Source organism: Bufo gargarizans, chromosome 4, assembly GCF_014858855.1.
Source record: "Bufo gargarizans isolate SCDJY-AF-19 chromosome 4, ASM1485885v1, whole genome shotgun sequence".
In the NCBI taxonomy this organism is placed as follows: Eukaryota; Metazoa; Chordata; class Amphibia; order Anura; family Bufonidae; genus Bufo; species Bufo gargarizans.
The window spans coordinates 178,958,779-178,965,965 of record NC_058083.1 but is presented as its reverse complement, the minus strand read 5'-3'; the positions used below and the strand labels follow the sequence as shown (position 1 = coordinate 178,965,965).

At 40.4% G+C, this 7,187-nt stretch overlaps 1 long non-coding RNA gene across 1 annotated transcript; it reads right to left on the bottom strand.

Moving 5' to 3' along the window:
• Nucleotides 1–836: 836 nt before the first annotated feature.
• Nucleotides 837–3,489, bottom strand: LOC122936188. Its single transcript, XR_006388893.1, has 2 exons — nt 3,340–3,489; nt 837–1,680 (listed from the first exon to the last, which is right to left on the bottom strand). It is a non-coding gene; the product is annotated as an uncharacterized LOC122936188 (long non-coding RNA).
• Between the last annotated feature and the right edge of the window lie 3,698 nt (nt 3,490–7,187).

Genomic DNA, 7,187 nt, shown 5'->3' with positions numbered 1-7,187 from the left:
TAGTAGCAGGCTGCATAGAGCGGCACCCAGGGATCTAAGTGCACTTACTATTATTCCTGGGTGCCGCTCCGTTCACCTGCTGTGGCCCCCGGTATTTTCAACATTCAGAGCAAAGAGGAGGAGACGCCAGTGTCTCTCCTTCTCCCTGACAGCAGCGCTGTCCAATCACAGCGCAGAGTTCAGAGCCAGGGAGGAAAAAAAACTCCCACACTCTGAGCTTTTGATTCGGACAGGGAGAAGGAGAGACACTGGCGTCTCCTCCTCTTTGCTCTGAATGTTGAAAATACCGGGGGCCACAGCGGGTGAACGGAGCGGCGCCCAGGAATAATAGTAAGTGCACTTAGATCCCTGGGTGCTGCTCTATGCAGCCTGCTACTAAGTTCATATTCTTTGGGCCCATGAAAGGTCCTCTTTAACTCCTTTATACAATTGTCTGCAGTGGTACCACAGACCCGGCACCCGGCCTCAATAACAGGGCATGCGATCTGTGGCAATTAACCCCTCAGATGTGGCACCTGAGGGGTTAATTGCCGCGTATTGCATGCCCTGTTATTGAGGCCAGGTGCCGGGTCTGTGATACTGCTGCCTATACTTATGTTTTACATTCATTGGTGGTGCAGTGGCGACAGCTCCTCCCCTCCTCCTCCCTGCTATCTCCCCATTGGTGGTAGTGGCGGCCGCGTCACAGTGGAGAGGGAGGGACTCCTTCCTTCTCCACTGTGCTACTGAAGAGAACTTAGATAAACACCAATCGTAAATGACTCACAAAGTGAGTATGCGTACGCGGCCTGTATACCAAGTATCGACACCAAGAGAGAGAACAAGCACAGCACGACTAACAATATATATAAACTTTATTATGGTTCCCAAAGGGGAAAATCCAATAAAATACAATGACAGACAATACAAGACAATAGTGGATGACATACAGGGTGGAAGGATCACAGATAAATAAGGTACAGCATTAAAAAAATATATAGGATAGGGCCAGAAACGTACTAGATAGTGAATAAATACCCCAGTGGGAGACATACAGTATATATAGATGACCTCGCCAGCCATAGACAAGATATTAGAGCCAAATACAGTACATACTTTGTAAAGTGCAAAGTGCATAAAATACAATGTACATGGACAATAAATTGTAGTATATTAAATAAATAATGCCATAAATAAATACCAGAATAGTGATCCAATGAGCCCCAACGCACGTTTCGCGTAAGCTTCCTCAGATGATATAAATGAATATGTACCACCTGACTAATTGCCCAGCAGCCCAGGCCTTATTTAGGTGGTATACTATCTTTGTTGTATGTAAAGTTCTTATTATATGAATTAAGAAACCAATTGTTGTCATGGGACTATACCAATTTATAGCAGCAATTCCAGTTCTAATAATGTAAGCATGCAGGGGGCAAAGCTAACAAGAGGAGAGAATTATTAACATTAATGTTGATATATTTTTACCTCTTGTGAGTTTTTATTGTTTTGCTTAGCCTGCCGATAAGGGGAATAAAAGACGCCACTTGACTATGTCTATGGCCTCTTGACCTCTTTGCTGCCCACTGTTGTACATGTGTGCTTCTCGTAGCTGGTTTATTTGTGGCTGCTATGTCCTGGTTTCATTTGCAGTGCCTTTACTCTTTTCTTCTTTTCTTTTCTTCAAGTTTTCTTCTTATGCTATAGGAAAATTTTAAGATAAACAGGCAAAATGTCACATCTACTGTTATTTTTTAGGTGATTGTTTTACATATGACATATAGCTTTTATTTCGTATTAAAAATGGCCTATATTTATTTACTACCAGATTTGTATTGTATAGAAAGAGAGTGAAAAAGAGGTAATGAAGGTCGGCAGTATGGCTTCAGGCCATAACACAGTGCTGGATCCATGGAATGATGGATGCAACTGTCACCCAATGGACCCCGTTGGAATGCATTGGGGCTGCATGTAGTGTTATTCCTCCCATCAAATCTGATATCATTTGGTACAGAGCCTACAACATATATCTGAATAAAGCCCAAGAATAAGGGAGAGAGGAGAAGAATGAGAGGGCAAGCAAGATGGAGAACAAGAGTGTGAGGGACTGAGAAGGAAGATAATGAGAGGGCTAGGAGAGAGAGTGAAGAACTGTGAGTGAAATAAATCATATGAGAGTGCGAAAGGGAATGAGGAGGAGAGAAAAGGAGCGCACAAGAAAGAGTGAGATAGCGGGGGCGCATGAGTAAACGGAGAGAGAAAAACAGAGAGCATTGGAGAGATGAAAGAATGACGAAAGAGCAGGAAAGGCAATGGAAAAGAGAGGAGAGAGGAAAGGAAGGAGAGAGGTTAAAGAGAGGAAAGAAAGAGGAGAGAAGAGGAGACGGTAGAAAGGAGAGAAGAGAAAAGACAGAGGATGAGAGGAGAAATGGGATAGAGGAGAGAAGAGAGCTAAAGAGAGCAGAGAGAAAGGGAAGATAAGAGGAGATGAGGCAAGATGGGATAGAAGAGGTGAGAGAGGAGAGGTATGGAGAGGAGAGAAAGGAGAGAAGAGGACAGAGAGAGAATAGTTGAGATAGGAGGGTAGGGAAGAGATAGAGACATTTATTTAGCTGATTCTGAGTTTTGCCTTTGGAAAAATCCCTGAAAAGACGTCATACCTAGAGAATGCTACAACAAATGCACGGTCTGTAGTGCGTTTAATGTTTCCCCACTGACTTATAGCTAACAATTTTTGAACAAGGCAACAAGATCCTAATAATGAATACATTATGTGGACATCAAAATCACAGAAAAAACTAAGATAAAAACATCCTGCACGGTATGATATACAAATCTGCGGATGTCACTGACCATTGTCCATATATAATGCTTGCATCTACTTTACTAAGTGCATTATTATCTTATTTCTGTGATTTTCTTCAATAATATGGTCAGTGACATCCGCATACCGTGCAGGATGTTTTTATCTTAGTTTTTTCTGTGATTTTTTTTATCTATGTAGTATTTGCTTGAGGCAGTGGCACCTTCAAGTGTGAATCCTATTTTATCTTGGGAGTAGCGTTCCTGTGCACTTTTGCCCTTCCTATCCAATGTGTTTTGATCAAAATATATTGGCTAAGTGTCTCAGATATTATCATATCAGAGTGAGGACTTTGTCCATATATAATGCTTGCATCTACTTTACTAAGTGCATTATTATCTTATTTCTGGGATTTTCTTCATTATGTGGACATCCACTTACAAATATTTGTTTCTCACAGAGGTCCCTTAAAAGGGTTGGCCGTTTCAGAAGAATATTTCCAAAATGGCCATACTGTTTATGCTGTGGCACAAACTCGCGGCATGTTTGTATATTACCTGAGCTCGTGTTTTGCTATAAATTTCCCCGACTGTCCGTCTGTGGTTGTGTCCTCATGTGGCCACTTTCCTTTCCATTCATTGCTGTGAGCTTACTGTCCCACAAAATGCACTATATGGACATCTCAGAAATATTCTTCTGACGTGGCCAACCTTTTGAATTAGAAACATCACAATTGTAAGTATAAGGGTGTATTGAATTTAAATATTAACCCCTTAGTGACCTGCTTTAGGCCTTATTAACCAAGCATTTTTTTTCCTTTTTTCATCGTTGTCTTCCAAGAGCTATAACCATTTTATTTTTCTGTCTATATAGCTTTATGAGGGCTTGTTTTTTGCAGGACAAGTTGTAGTTTTTAATGGCTATTTTGGGGTACACATAACTTTCTGATTAACTTTTATTAACTCTTTCTGGGAGGGAGATTTGAAAAAACAGCAATACTGCCATTGAGTTTCTACATTATAAATTTAGCGGTGTTCATTTTTTGCCATAAATATCATAACATATTTATTCTCTGGGTCATTATGATTACAATGATACCAAATACATATAGTTTTTCTTTACGTTTTGCTACTTTTGTGCAATAAAACCCACTTTTTATAACAAGAAAAAAAATTGCATTGCCGCATCCCAAGACCCATAACTTTTTTTATTTTTGTTTCTATGGAGTTGTGTGGGGCTTGATTTTTGTGGGATGACTTGTAGTTTTCATTGGTATTATTTTGGGGTAAATAACACTTTTTGGTTGCTTGTTATTACGTTTTTCCGGTGGCGACTAAGAATAAATCAGCAATTCTGGCTTTTTTTTTTCAGCGTTCACCATATGGGATCATTTACATGATATTTGTGTAGTGCAGGTCATTACTGATGTGTTATGCCCTGCTCGGACGGTCTGCGGAGGTCTGTCAGATTGGCAGCACGTGTCTAATCATTTGTTTTGTTTTGGAATTGTGCTGGATCCGCCTTCCTTCAGGTGCTCTGGGTGGGGTCATTGGTTTAAATTGATTTCGCTCCCAAAGGGCTGTGCGGGTTATAGAATTCAGTCTGGCCTTGGTTTCAAGGAAGGAAGGATTTTCTGTTCCAGCTCAGATAAGTTTGGTTTCTGTTTTTGTTATTTGCGGTCTAGGCTGTTTGTGTCTCTTCTGCCCCTTCTCCCCTTTCACCATCTCAGGGATTCTAGGGTATTTGCAGTCCAGGCATGAGGACACATTATTCCTACCTTCAAGGTCTGAATGTGGGCTTAGCAGCGTAGGGAGAGAAGTCAGGGATTTGCTAGGAGGTGACCTTTCCCCAGCATCTCGCCTAGATACTTGTTTATTTGGTTGTCTGTGGATCTGAGATCCAGTCCGCCATGACATGATGGGGCGATACCAAACATGTGGGGGAGATTTTATTTTTGCAATTTTTTTTAAATGAAAAGCGCATTTTCAATCTTTTTAATTGGAATTTTTTAATTCAATAAATTTCTTTTTTACCTTTTTTTAACCACTTAATAGTTCTGCATGGGGACTATAATAGGCAATCTTTTAATTGCTTTTAATATAGAGTACACTATCCCTATAGTGCAGTGATGGCTAACCTCCGGCACTCCAGCATATGGTAAAACTATGACTCCCAAGATGTACACTTGCTTGGCTGTTCTCAGAACTCCATAGAAATGAATGTAGCATGTTGGGAGTTGTAGCTTCTCCACAGCTGGAGTGCCAGAGGTTAGCCATCACTGTTAGAGTACATTGCATTTACTGACATTGACCAATCCTGCTGGGGAACGCTCAATAGGTAAAGAACAGAAAAATAGAAAACACCAGCCACAGCGGGGGCGCCAATCACCTAGATGAGGTTAATAAAAATAAAGTGAAATAGAAGATTTCCAAAGGAAGTTGTCTCAAACTTTATGGTATAAAACCAGTTGGTTTAAAAAGCATATATAAAAAGTAGAAATCGAATATATATATATATATAGACCCATAGGCTTACACTCCCCTGCCAGGATCGCTTGTAGAATCTTAGGAAGAACCGCAGTCCCACAGAAGGTACTTCTGGAAAATTCCCTTTATTGGTATCAAGGCTCAACACGTTTTGGGGGTTTCTTGAACAGGTACACCCTTCTTCAAGAGCAATCAATATACATATACAAAAAAATCACAAGCATATAAAAGTGTGCAGGATATATGGGTCCTATATAGCTCTATGTAGTGTGTGCCAGCTTGAAACATGCACATGGAGAGGCGAGAAGGGGGAAATTACGTCACTTCCAGTTTCGGAAAACATTCATTCCACAGGTGGCTAGCATAATTTGTTTATAAATTGCAGAGCTATTTCTCTTAATTAGGTAATTAATAATTAACTAGGCATATGTCCATCGTCGAGGGATAGGGAGATGAGGGGGGTAGGGTAACAGATATTCAAGCACGGCCAAGACCGGAAGTCCGTGACTTCCGGTTATTTGCCGTGGAACGCATACATGGAGCGCAAGGGCCGGCCCACGTGACTTCTTGTTCCGGTGGGGAAAAAAGCAGTGGCCGAGTGGCCGTTTCTACTTTTCACCCAAAATTCACAAATCCTTAGATAAACCCCCAGGGAGACCCATCATATCTGGGATTGGATCCCTCACATGTAATTTGTCAGCTTATGTCGATAAATTCCTTCAAAAATATGTCATCCAACTACCTTCCTCTTTGGTACCTGTCCAGTGGGAGGACTTTTTTTTTTGGGTCACTCTGGACGTGTCTTCTTTATATAGTATTATTAAACACGACTTAGGGCTACTAGCGGTTAACTATTTTTTACAAACAAACTCCTCCATGCCCGTATCCCAGAAAGATTTAATCCTCAAAGCCATCAAATTCATTTTAGATCACAACTATTTTGCTTTTAATTAGGTCTTTTACATTCAAGAGAAGGGCATCGCGAAGGGTACAAAATTTGCCCCGTCCTATGCAAATCTTTTCATGGGACTCTTTGAGGACAGATTTGGCTTACTCTTCCACCCAAATATTAGACTCTATTGCAGATACATTGATGATATTGTCTTTATTTGGGAAGGGGATGTAGAAACACTTTTGTTTTTTTATAGGAACACTAAGTACCAACAATTGGGGACAGATGCCATCTTTTTAGATATACATCTAACTTCACTACAGGATAAAATCATTACAAAAAACAATTTTAAGAGGGTGGATGCTAACAGCTACCTAGACTACAGAAGTTGCCACCACCATAAATGGTTAAAGAATGTCCCTTTTAACCAAATGAAGAGGGTCAGAAGAAACTGCTCTGAAGATCATACTTTAAAGCAGCAACTCAAGACCCTCACAGATCATTTCAGAGAAAAGGGGTATCCTAAGAAACTTATAAAATAATCTATTAAAGGAACCCTGAGCAAAAGCCAAAAAAAAGTCTTAAAACAAAACGAAGCAACCCCAAAAGAATCTAGCAACAAGAAAAAACTACAACAGATTCCCAAGTGAGCCTCATAACAAGATATAACTCTAAACATACAACTATTAGACAAATATTAACAAAACACTTGGGGGAACTTCTAAAAGACCCGATACTTAAAAAATAACTAGCCCGTTTTCTATGATTACTTACAGATGAGCACAAACACTTAAGAATATGATCGCACCATCTTACCCAAAGTTATCACTGAGAAAAGAAACCACACATCCTCCAATTGGAAAAGATAACTCCGCTAGGACAGGGTCGTACAGATGCAATATCAAAATATGCAAATGTGTCACGGAAGGTGTACAGAAAACTAGAAGACACAAAATGAAGATCCGACTGACTGGATCCGAAACTAAGGAACCAAAGGGAGAGCCCTGCAACAGACCTGGCTCTCTCC